Source organism: Sinocyclocheilus grahami, unplaced genomic scaffold, assembly GCF_001515645.1.
Source record: "Sinocyclocheilus grahami isolate Dianchi unplaced genomic scaffold, SAMN03320097.WGS_v1.1 scaffold1518.1, whole genome shotgun sequence".
Lineage (NCBI taxonomy): Eukaryota > Metazoa > Chordata > Actinopteri > Cypriniformes > Cyprinidae > Sinocyclocheilus > Sinocyclocheilus grahami.
This window is the reverse complement of record NW_015506697.1, coordinates 29,062-42,688: the sequence shown is the minus strand read 5'-3', so window position 1 is coordinate 42,688 and position 13,627 is coordinate 29,062. Positions and strand designations below refer to the sequence as shown.

At 39.3% G+C, this 13,627-nt stretch overlaps 1 long non-coding RNA gene across 1 annotated transcript in view; it reads right to left on the bottom strand.

Annotated features, from left to right (window-relative positions):
- Positions 1-328: 328 nt before the first annotated feature.
- The window catches only part of LOC107570883 (uncharacterized), a 21,869-nt gene continuing 8,570 nt past the window's right edge, over positions 329-13,627 (bottom strand). The window contains exons 2-4 of the long non-coding RNA XR_001607098.1: positions 10,179-10,186; positions 6,520-6,523; positions 329-393 (exon numbers count right to left, since the gene is read on the bottom strand). This is a non-coding gene — a long non-coding RNA (uncharacterized lncRNA). The remainder of the gene's footprint in view (positions 394-6,519; positions 6,524-10,178; positions 10,187-13,627) is intronic.

Sequence of the window (13,627 nt, the reverse complement as noted above, 5' to 3'; positions counted from 1 at the left end):
AGCGCTCCCTCTTCTGACTAAATGCATTGCAGTGCAGCACGAGTACATGTATGAGCGGATATATTATTTTATGTTGCTCATTAAAAGAGGTAAGGCTGTTGACAGTATGACGTTTATGAAAGACAGTTATACGGGTTCGCCTTGACTTAAAACTGTGAACAACTGTGAAACGCCAACTGCAAATCAACCCCACTAGTGAGGTTTGCATCTGAAAGCAATACGTTTGCGGTTAATGTAGAAATGAATGCCCACAGAAGATATTAAAAGCATTGGAGATTTCAGGTAAATAAGGTAATCCCCAATTCACTTTACTGTTCTAAAATCCGCAACGCTTGACGTTGTATTCTCACATACATGAACTAGGAAAAGTGCTTGCTGCTTCTGCTAATGCCACTTCTGTTATATGAACAATACATGCTTAGTAATTACTCCTCACGCGAATAACCTGCACGTAGTTTTATAACTTGTATTCCGTCTATTCCTCAAAAACCAAATGAATTCTGCATTGTATTACTGAAATGATTCTGGGTGCACTGCAGCATTATACATGCATACATGCGTGCATGCCTGAAGATGCTGGAATATAAATCCCCCTCTGACTGACTGCCTTCTAGCGTGACTATTTCTGTGACCTCGTGCTGAATGTGTTAATAACTAAAACATGAACTTTTGGTTGGGTGTTTGCTGGCTCGGTGCCATGACGGACAGAGTGCTCCACCAACACTCTGCCGAATCCATAGTCACCCATATCATTTGCCTTCTGAGAGGGAACAGTGACATGCACTCTTCTCCATATCTCCAAGGGCAAAGGATACATCTACACTCAGAATAGATATCCACTGGACAGAATGAGAGTGAGCTCCAGGAGCTGTTGGCGTGGACCTACTTTGATGTGTCGTGTAATATTTATGTGCTGTTTCTCCATGCTGGGCAAATAGAATCTGACCTTGAGCCCTACTTAAATTGCCCAGTGTGGTGAAAATTTGTTTGTTTCCTATTATGCTACAATGGGGATGCAGAACCTTTAAAGTGATGGAAATGGAAGGAGACTGCATACTACGGAAAGCGATGATGGAGCTTTTGTTGGAAATTAAGTAAGATGCGTCTTCAGAATGTTGAAAGATCCAGTTCAAGCAAAATACATCAAATTGGATTTTTGAAAACAACTGGACCCACCTGAAATGTCTAAATATGAGTCAATAAAACACAAGCCAGGGGAAAATGTAAAACAACAAAAATTACAGTGGTGTGCAAACAGCAGTCAATAAAGCATTTGATCATAGCAATTTGGACTCTGAAATTCGGTTCTCCAGTCAAGCACTTTATAAAATAGATTATTTTAAATGCAAACAGCTTTACACTATTAAAGATGAATAAACAGTGTCAGTTTTGTTTTCAATTAGAATTACAATTTAATTTCCACTATCAAGAACACCCCACTGTTTTCATGTTTATACTCACATCTGTTCTAAATCACCTCACATTGGTTTTTTCTTCATTTTCGCTTAAAATATAATGGGGCCTTTAACTTCGTTCACGCGAGCCCTTGTATATTTCTATCATGGACTTGTGATGCACCATAACAATAAATCAATAGATTTACAGTGTTCTCTGATGCAGCATAAACTCTAGCCAAACACAGTAAATCAACGAACAATTAAAGTGATCTCTTCAGTGTAAACCAGTCAAGCACTGTGAATGTGACAAGAAACAGGACAAGATAGATAGATAGATAGATAGATAGACTGTAAAAATTAATAATGGGTCTTGTTATTTCCATTTAAAAAAAAAGGAGATAATTAAAAAACAGTATGTGTATTTTATTAAATAAATTGTGTTTTAGTGTTGTATAGAAAATATTGAGAACTTTTCACTAATAAAACCAAAATATTATGTTTTCCTAATTTTTTTAAGACACTTGAGCAGTATTGAAGTTTGAACTGAGGAACTGATTAAACTGAAAGAAAAAAAATAAATAAGGAAGGAAGGAAGGTTACCTATTTATTGTAAGATAATTAGCTACATTTTGCAGTTTTATTTTGTAAGTGATTGTTAGTTCCCAGCTGTCACAGTTCTGCTGGTGTGACCTAGTTGGCCACCAGATGTCACTGTGTGTTTGTTTGAGCACATGGCTTGCCACAGACATATCACCCTGCAGCCCAAGACTAGTTGCCCACTGAAGCTAAGCAGGGTTGAGCCTGGTCAGTACATGGATGGGAGACCTCCTGGGAAAACTAGGTTGCTGTTGGAAGAGGTGCTAGGTGGGCCAGCAGGGGGTGCTCACCCTGTGGTCTGTGTGGGTCCTAGTGCCCCAGTATAGTGATGGGGACACTATACTCTAAAAAGCACCATCCTTTGGATGAGACGTTAAACCGAGGTCCTGACTCTCTGTGGTTATTAAAAATCCCATGGCACTTCTCGTAAAAGAGTAGGGGTATAACCCCAGTGTCCTGGCCAAATTGCCACCACTGGCCCTTGTCTATCATGGCCTCCTAATAATCCCCATTCACAGAATTGGCTCTATCTCTCTCTCCTCTCCACCTATAGCTGGTGTGTGGTGAGCGCACTGGCGCCGTTGTACTGTGGCTGCCGTCGCATCATCCAAGTGGATGCTGCACACTAGTGTTGGTTGAGGAGAGACCCCCCCACATGATTGTAAAGCGCTTTGGGTGTACAGCAGTAAACAATAAAGTGCTATATAAATGCCTCATTCATTCACATGGCTTGTTGTGTGTTTGTTGGTGCCATATGCTCTCCTGTCTATTGTCTTACCCCACCCTTCTTGTTATCTCATTATTGTTTTAGTTACTCCACCTGTGTCTCCCTCGTTAACCTTGTCATTTGTCTCCCTATTTTTTACGCCCAATTTCACTGCTGCTGCCCTTATCAAGAAGGCTGTCTTTGCCTTTCACCTCAGGGCTGTTCTGAGGGCATGGGCCACTTCGGAGTTTGCTCTGGCTTCCCAGGAGCCTTCAGAGTCCACTCCAGAGCCTGCTCCAGTCCAGGAGCTCTCGGAGTCCACTCAAGAACCTGCTCCAGTTTGGGAGCCTTCAGAGTCCACTCAAGAACCTTCAGCCTTCAGAAGTCTTCAGCCTTGTCTTCTGGCCCACCATCCCTCCCCCTGATCCGCCTCCGGTCCACCTCCCTCCTGGACTTTTTGTTTTCTATTTTACTAGGTGGGGCATCTGGAATCTGCTCCTTAAAGGGGAGTGGGCCTCCGGAGCAGACCGAGATCCCGCAGCTCTTCGGCGTGCGCAGAGTTTAACTCTAAAAATGTGGTTCTGCCGACATCGAGCAGAAACTCACGACTATATGCGCGCTTAGAAACAAATAGACGCGACAAATACATACAAAAACACTGCGACTCACAAGACAAAAAACACGAAAACACCTTTCTGTCGGGAGATGGCAGCGTGTGAACGCGCCGCCATCTTGGTTCAAGAAATACTGATTGAGAAGCTAATATTTACGTTGCAGGATGCGCTTTTATACTTCCTGGTTGCTCACATCACCACGCTCGTAACGTCTCGCTTCTCTATTTGACTGATTTTATACATGCCTCAGAACGTGGTTTCGTTCCAAAAGCGTTTCGACACAGTGGCTACGTTTACATGCACAATTTTTTGGTACAATCAGACTGAATTAATTACGATTGATGAATCTGAATGTAGTGTTTACATGAACGCTAAATAAAGTGATCAGGTTGATGTTCACGTTTCTATGTCACAAGCTTCAAATCGGGATTGATTTTTTTGGACATGTGCACACTGCACAAATATAGAGTTTATCACTGTTTGCACATAATAACCACTCTCCTACATAGTTTCTTTATTTGCTTTTAACAGCAGAATTAATATTTATCCATTTATGGATAAATATACATATAAGCCGCTGTGCCGAGCTGCTCATATTTATCACGCAGTAAAAATGCCCCTCCCCACACCCAAAATGGGTTGCCTGTGGATGAGAATCTAAAACAAGGACTGGTGGGAGGTTCTCCTGCTCCACTGCACAGTTGCATGGTTTTATAATGACAGGACACGCATTTATACAACACTTTATTCAAAAGAAAGAACCGCTCGTTCCCCACGTCATATGTCATTACGCTATTTCTGCATCATTGCACATGCACAGTCCTTTCAGTTTCGGGGTTCAATCCGATCAAGTGTTTACACAAACTCTCAATCGTATTAGAAAAGGAATAGACCACCCCCTTCAATTCGATCGAAATTTCATTCCGATCGAGCTCAATCCGATCGATTAAGGTGTTTACATGAAGGCTTTTCAGTCCGATTGAGCCATAAATCTGATTACAAATGGATTATTTGGTTGCATGTAAACGTAGCCATTGTCTCGTTCCCTTCAGGGAACCATGGTTACATACGTAACCTGGAGACATTTCCCATGTTTGTTTCAGGAGTGAGCCAGTCGTCTGAATGATTTTCACACAGACATTTGCATAACATGCACACACATTTTTGCTCACAAATAAATGCTGTGCAACAATGTGACTTGAAATGACTAGGCAATGGTTTATATGCAATTACCATGACAATTACCCAACATACAGAGCTGAATTAGCAAAATTGCAAATAAAAGCCTGAAGAGTGTATACAAGGACAACTAATTGTCACTTGTTAAGTTAAATTAGGATGTTTTTTTTAACCCCAGAATGTAAAGAAAGGGGAAAAAAATGGTAAAGAGCAGTTTAAAGTAAGAGGAAGGGGAAATGAGAGGGGGTAATGATGGAGTGAGACAAGTCTTCCAGAGATTGATTCGTCAACTCATTGGCTTTCCTGTCCAGATTACTGTCAGCTTTACTACTTTGATCTCTCTGCCAAAACTCATTTCAAACATCTAAAGTCACATATCTGCCACTCTATATGTCTATGTGAGAGAGAAAAAGAAAGAAAGACTCAGAGTAATTGTGTCTCTTTACTCCCGACCTCTAACACCTCTACATTTGAACTTGCCCGTACCATCAACCCATTTTTTGATCTACCCTGCTGAAGTAGTCCAGGTTAACTCTTCTAGCTGGGACGCAAGTGTCTGCCATTGATCCAGGATTAGCTTAGAGTCTACTCCAGCTCTGTATTAGCATTCTGAAAGAGATAATGGCTTGGAATTGAGGATGATGCAAGATGACTGAGTCACTGCTGGATTCAGATGCAATCTGAATGCAATTCAAAGATTCACATGTCCATATTTGGAAGTTCTTCTTTTCTTGCCATAGATAAGATAAAAAATATACAAGGGCAAAAACAGGGCAAAGTTGAATATTTACAGTCTAGTTATTTGCTTAAGGCAAGAATGGACAATTAGTTCCACATGATTTCGACAAGAAGGACAGGTTCCTGTTTGGTTTGTGGTTCATACCAGTGTGACATTGTCTTCTTTAGTGACACATGGGTAAAGATTATTATACAGTAGCATTTTGCGAGTTAAATGTCTTTACATTCATATCTAGATATAGACTTTGATATTATTTAATTCATTATATATATATATTTATTTATTTATTATTGTTTTTATTTTTTTCGGTCATTCACAGAGCCTGTAGAACATTATTTATTTACTTATTTATTTATTTTATTGATTTATTATTTTTCCTTATGTATGTCTGTTATAGTGGTGTGGAAATTTTCTCTCGTAACACAATAATACTTAAAGTAAAAATAAACAGACTTCTCTGCATTGTGACATCCCTGCATAACACTAACAATGCAAAGGCCATGGGTTCATGGGTTTAGAACATAGGCCTACATATTGATAAATTATATATGCTGAATTTCCTGGAGGTTGCCGCCAGATGCATTAAAAATACAGATAACTTATTTTAAATTCATGTCTATTTATAGATGTAGCTTTCACTATAGATGGGTTTCTTCTCATCTACATGCATAAACAATGCAACAATTGTGCCATTAAAAGATCAAACCAACAAGTACCAAAAAGAAAAAGAAAAAAAGATGCTGGGTACCTTCATAGTGCAGATGAATTGTCGAAATACAGGATCATGTTTTTTGTTTACAGGATTGTTTGTGTTTTCTAATATTATAAACTCACAGTATAATCAGAAATGTTTTTACATTAACCCAACAATTGCAAATTTCCAATAAATGTATAAGAATGTCACTGAAAAAAATCATACTAAATATTAGAAGTAGTTAGTAGGGATGGGACTGCAGTATATATGTTTGACAGTAATATTGCAGCAGAAGCAAAAAAATAGATGATGATCCAGGAACATGTCATCAAGGTAAAATCATGGTAATCTACTGTAGCTACTACTGTTGCATTTCATGAAGTCTGACACTTTGAGGCAAATTAACTTCACTGCTCTTGGAAGTGAAGTGATCACAATGATCCACACAGTTGTCTACAGACTTCTGTATAATGAAGCTTGAAGGGACTTCCTTTGCCAGATCCAAAGACAAATCTCAGCCATGCTAGCTGTGTGTAGGAGCAGAAGCATCATGTACAGCAAAGCTCCCTTTTGCAAAGTCCTATCTTCCCTACCTGCCTGCTGGGAAATTCTTTCTATCTGCACCCCCTCTTCACATTCTGGAACTCATGGCCTAAGACAGCTAGTCAATACTATGGCCCAGAAACCCAGTTCATATTGACTTTGTTTTCAGGAAGACTCCATAAAAAGCCACCTGGGAATTTCTGTCACTTTGAGTTCCCTCCTGAGGTATCCCAGCTGTCTCTGTTCAAATGAGCCTCCACCCACTGCATTTCAACACTTATCCCAGGAGTTACACACCAGGATTGAAGAGTATGTGTGTGTATATTGGTGTGATTCATTTCTGGCCCGAAATTCCACCTGGAGTGACAATCATTTTATTATATATATTATTGGGACAAATAGCAAAAAAATTAAAAATAAATAAAATGAAATCTTTGTAGCCACAGAGAATACATTTGAAAACTTTTCTTTTGACAGTTTGTTTCCGAGCCACCTTTATCCCCACGTGGTTCCTTTTCACTGTATTATATAATTTTGCAATGTTAATTTGGTTCATCATTCATTTGTTCATTGACACTGTCAAATGATGCAATTGTTTATGTGGAATACAGATTTTATTGTGTTTGAGAAATATGATGTGCAGTAAAATCTGCATGTCACCAAGTATAATAGAATCCTTATGTTGTGACATAAACTAAACACCTTTTTTTAAACGCCTATGGGAAATCGCTTTGACGTGTTCTGTGCCAACTCATTTCAACAGAAATAATGAATATTATGAAGAAGCAATGCATATCATCAGCTATTATTTTTGTTAGTTGCAAAACTAATAGCTTGTTATAGTAGTAATAGCTTGTTAGTTGTAGCTTGTAGTTAGAAATCATATGCACGTTCATGAATGAAAATGAAAGTTCTGTAGTGATTACTTAGACACATCAAATTCATCATTACAGATGCATGTTTTCCTTACGTCCCCTGAAGATATCTTCATTTAATTAATATGAGCATCTCTGGATTTCATTATTTGATCTTAAAATCAAACACATAATACTGCCAAAGGTGTCTGGATATGATGATTTATGAAGGGCTTTGTATGAATAACCAATAAGGACTATTTCAACATGAAAACCTTCTGTTTGAGATGGATAAGAGACCAACATTCTGCAGAGACACAGAAGTATGTTCTTTATTTGTTGACACCTTTTGTTTTCTTTTGTATGAGTAGGGGTCTCTTCCAAATACATATATATACTGAGCTGATGGTCAACAAGCCAAAACAGGACCAGTTGGGCATACTGTATATATATATATATCCTCCCTGTATATAAATTACTTATATGTTCAGATATGACAATCACAGCAGTTTGTAGGTTATGAGCAAACCGGATGCCAGATTCTGTCATTCTAACATTTTATATGGAAAGTGAAAGTTGTTGTAACTCAATATTTTAACTAGGTGGGAGACTAGAAAAATGATTCTAGAAAAACATTCTGAAAACATTATTGTCTTTGAAACAAATGATAAACTGTGAATTTAACAGACCTACAAGATGCCTTTAACTTGCAAGGCCACAGACTAGAGTCATAATCATAAAAGCAAAACGCCCAGCAATATTACATTAATTAATGTTTGTACACATTTTTGCATTTTTGAAACTAAATAATATAATTATAGTGGGAATTTTGTCAAAAGATGAACCTATAGGGAGCACAGCAATTGGTGGTGTTCAGAGAGATGTGCAGTTGAAAAATGTAAACTAGATTAGATGCTATATAAACATACTTCCTATATTTCAAACATTGGAATACTTGAAATATAGGAAGCTGGGGAAGTTTAACCTGCCACAGGTGCTGCTTCTGCAGTTCTACTGTCAGTCATAGAGTCTGTCCTCTGAACTTCTATAACTGTCTGGGTTGGCTCAGCTCAAATCAGACCAAATCAGACGTCAGAAGACTACCGTATCTCACTCAGGAAAGTTAATAGTAAATCAGGATCAAGAACAACTGAGTGCCCTGGAGCAAACATATTTCAAATTGTATTCTTCCATAGGGTCCTGTGTCAGCCAAGCAACTGTCATTGAGATGAATGGAAATGTTAACGGATAGCTTTCTCTTGACTCAAGAGATCAGAGTCACCCATCGCTGAAACAAATTTCAGTTTGTTCACAAATGAAATGCTCTAGTTTCTTCAGTTAATTTGCAATATGCCTTGTTCGTCCAGTTTCTTCACAAATTACATATCTTGCTCAATGCCACTCCACTCATTTATTCATTCAGACTCACATCACCACCTCGCTCTGTGCAAGGGCATATTTGTGAAATGATACGCTCTGTCACAGCCCACACTATAAGTCTATTTGCTTAGTCTCTGATTTGTTTGCACTACAATATTTACTACACACGAGTCAAGTGCATGGAAGTGAACAAGAATAACTTAAAAGATTGGTCTAAAACAATTAAAACAACACTAATTGATATTCAATCGGTGTGATGTGGTGTTGTGACAGTGATTGATTCCCTATCTGTTAAAGGCCCTGTTCATTTAGATCTGTCTGTTCCAATCCCACTACAGCTTCCAGATGTGTTAATTGTTGCTCATTTGTGTGTAATAGGTGGTATGCGTTCTAAAAGTTGGCAGTACGACTATGCTACGGGAAACTGTTTCACAAATGAACGCAGGTCCAGGCGTGGAATATTTGCAGTCACAGTCACACACGGGTGTTTGAATTGGGATTTTGCAGAATTACAGACAAATAGTCAAGCCTCTAATCACATTTAAATACATTTTTATCACATTTAATTGCAAGTTTTTGGGATTTATCATGGGAATGTGCGGATTAGAGAGTGGTTAGATATCAGTACATACCAGCCACAGCCATATCGCCCTGCAGCCCAAGACTGGTTGCCCACTGAAGCTAAGCAGGTTGAGCCTGGTCAGTACCTGGATGGGAGACCTCCTGGGAAAAATAGGTTGTTGTTGGAAGAGGTGTTAGTGAGGCCAGTAGGGTGTGAGATGAGGATGAGTTGTTAAACCGAGGTCCTGACTCTCTGTGGTTAATAATAATAATACTACATTGAGTTGGTTCTGCAGTCCATGTTCTCCTTTGCCACTTGCCCCAGCCAAATGACTCCAGCACAAATGCTGCCAAAAATGAGCAAAGTCTTGGCTACAGTGTATATTGATTTGCAGAACCTATCTTGGCTTTTACACATAACCCCACTGGGGTCTTATTGTACAATCTGACAAGCAACAAATTAAAGAGCAATTGGGCTTCAATGTCATTGTGTCATTCAAGAGATGGAGGTTGACATGGTGCAGTTTACCACTGCAAACCTAGAAGATTCTGTGAATACACTTTTATTGCATTTTGTTTTTCTTCCAACAATAATTTTGATAAAATATGTATCTTAAGTAAGTATTTTTCTATATTTCATCTCACTCAGGAAAGTTAATAGTAAATCAGGATCAAGAACAACTGAGTGCCCTGGAGCAAACATATTTCAAATTGTATTCTTCCATAGGGTCCTGTGTCAGCCAAGCAACTGTCATTGAGATGAATGGAAATGTTAACGGATAGCTTTCTCTTGACTCAAGAGATCAGAGTCACCCATCGCTGAAACAAATTTCAGTTTGTTCACAAATGAAATGCTCTAGTTTCTTCAGTTAATTTGCAATATGCCTTGTTCGTCCAGTTTCTTCACAAATTACATATCTTGCTCAATGCCACTCCACTCATTTATTCATTCAGACTCACATCACCACCTCGCTCTGTGCAAGGGCATATTTGTGAAATGATACGCTCTGTCACAGCCCACACTATAAGTCTATTTGCTTAGTCTCTGATTTGTTTGCACTACGTTAGTGAGGCCAGTAGGGTGTGAGATGAGGATGAGTTGTTAAACCGAGGTCCTGACTCTCTGTGGTCATTAAAAATCCCATGGCACTTCTCGAAAAGAGTAGGGGTGTAACCCCGGTGTCCTGGCCAAAATTGCCCCCCTGGCCTTTGTCAATCATGGCCTCCTAATAATCCCCAACCACTTGGTTGGCTCTATGACTCTCTCTCCTCTCCACCTGTAGCTGGTGTGTGGTGAGCGCACTAGCGCAGTTGTGCTGTGGCTGCCGTCATATCATCCAAGTGGATGCTGCACACTGGTGGTGGTTGAGGAGAGACCCCCCCCCACACATAATTGAAGAGCGCTTTGGGTGTACAACAATAAACAATGAAGCGAATATATAAATGCCTCATTCATTCAGTAGATATTTGTTGTGCTACTGTATGTGAAATTTGTATTTACTGAAATGTTTCAGCAGACACCATCTTACAACGAGATTGAATTACACATTGAAAAGATTGCCACCTGCATGTTCATTCTCAAACTTGATATTTTCATACAATGTGTCTTTCAAGTTTCTTTGTTTAGCGCAACAGTATGCCTCCCTTGTAACACAACAGGAGGCCTATAACACATCATTGTTGTTTTTATGACAGCTTTTTCAATAGACACTTTTATTCTTGACTGCTTTCTTGCTCAGTTGTTCTTGTGTGAGCTATATGCCTTCTGTTTATTATATTCCATTGTAACTTTTGAAAGCTGTGCCTTGGAATAACTTCCAGAAGTAAGAAAACTCAAGAGAGGGACGTCACTGAGGTGGATGCGTCATTGTAACCACAGAAGTGTGACACAATAGCCTTGATTTCAAGAAGACTATAGTTAGTATTCTAAGATGATTTTGATCACAAATGTGTTCTAGACTGGCTTCAACCCAGCAACAACAACAACAAGAAAAAATCCAAGTCCAATTGGTATGTATTGCAGTGCAACTTATTGACACTTATGCTACATTTACTAACAAGCTACAATATTTTTTTTTGCATTACAGCATTACAGCATTGCTAAGTGTATTTCAATGTAGAAGTCATACAACCATGGTTTAGTTCATGCATTGTCTAACTGTAGTTTTTTTTCACCAGCTGATTGTATTTAGGTTTCAAAATTCATTAAACTTGTGATGACAAAAACACATTTTTGCTGGTCATAGACCTTATTTCCTGCAATAATTCAAATGCCAATGGAAAAATCCAATTGGATTTGTGGAGAGAATCAGGATGAAGCTTCTGTGTTGGCCTACAAAAATAGGTCATCCCTGCAGCATTACCCCTCACTAAACCCACGGTACGCATTAGGGGGTCTATTAAACTCAGTGGGCTCAGGAGAGGTAAGAGAGATGCTGCCGCCGACTGAAACTATAACCGCTGGTGTTGCTGTCAGACAGTGTCAGTGAATGATTATATAAAATGTAATCAAGACCTTATTTCCTGCAATAATTCAAATGCCAATGGAAAAATCCAATTGGATTTGTGGAGAGAATCAGGATGAAGCTTCTGTGTTGGCCTACAAAAATAGGTCATCCCTGCAGCATTACCCCTCACTAAACCCACGGTACGATGACAAAAACACATTTTTGCTGGTCAAAGACCTTATTTCCTGCAATAATTCAAATGCCAATGGAAAAATCCAATTGGATTTGTGGAGAGAATCAGGATGAAGCTTCTGTGTTGGCCTACAAAAATAGGTCATCCCTGCAGCATTACCCCTCACTAAACCCACGGTACGCATTAGGGGGTCTATTAAACTCAGTGGGCTCAGGAGAGGGAAGACAGATGCTGCCGCCGACTGAAACTATAACCGCTGGTGTTGCTGTCAGACAGTGTCAGTGAATGATTATATAAAATGTAATATTATTGACCCTTTTCCTTAGCAGTGTTAATTTCGTCAATGAAGGCGACAACAAAAAATATTCGTTAACGAACATTTTTTTTGTGACTAAGACGAGACGTTGACAAACTAAAACTAATATCTGATGATAAAAACTATGACGAAATTTATGCCGCGTCTTCGTTAACAAGACGAGATGCGACTATAATGTTATTTGAGGACTTTCAGATATTCAAAATACATCCTATAGGCTCCTGTCTTGTCCTTCAAAATGTGCATCCCTGTCATTGGATTGCATATCTAGTCTCAGTATGGCAGCCACAGTGGATGGATAGGCTACCAAATTGCAATCTAGCGATCTGAAACAATGGCCTTAGCACCCGACGTGGTAGGGATAAGGTGACCAGATGTCCCGTTTTTCCCGGGAGTCCGCATTAGGGGGTCTATTAAACTCAGTGGGCTCAGGAGAGGTAAGACAGATGCTGCCGCCGACTGAAACTATAACCGCTGGTGTTGCTGTCAGACAGTGTCAGTGAATGATTATATAAAATGTAATATTATTGACCCTTTTCCTTAGCAGTGTTAATTTCGTCAATGAAGGCGACAACAAAAAATATTCGTTAACGAACATTTTTTTTGTGACTAAGACGAGACGTTGACAAACTAAAACTAATATCTGATGATAAAAACTATGACGAAATTTATGCCGCGTCTTCGTTAACAAGACGAGATGCGACTATAATGTTATTTGAGGACTTTCAGATATTCAAAATACATCCTATAGGCTCCTGTCTTGTCCTTCAAAATGTGCATCCCTGTCATTGGATTGCATATCTAGTCTCAGTATGGCAGCCACAGTGGATGGATAGGCTACCAAAATGCAATCTAGCGATCTGAAACAATGGCCTTAGCACCCGAAGTGGTAGGGATAAGGTGACCAGATGTCCCGTTTTTCCCGGGAGTCTTCGTTGTCGATTAACTTAAAGTTAGTGAAGGCGGGATAGACGGAATCGCGTTGATAGAAGTGCTCTCTCTCGCGCACGCTCCACTTCTTCAGTTCTCATATACAGATATCAAAGTAGCGATCAGTTCTTTGTGCCCTTTTCCTTAGCAGTGTTAATTTCGTCAATGAAGGCGACAACAAAAAATATTCGTTAACGAACATTTTTTTTGTGACTAAGACGAGACGTTGACAAACTAAAACTAATATCTGATGATAAAAACTATGACGAAATTTATGCCGCGTCTTCGTTAACAAGACGAGATGCGACTATAATGTTATTTGAGGACTTTCAGATATTCAAAATACATCCTATAGGCTCCTGTCTTGTCCTTCAAAATGTGCATCCCTGTCATTGGATTGCATATCTAGTCTCAGTATGGCAGCCACAGTGGATGGATAGGCTTCCAAAATGCAATCTAGCGATCGTAAACAATGGC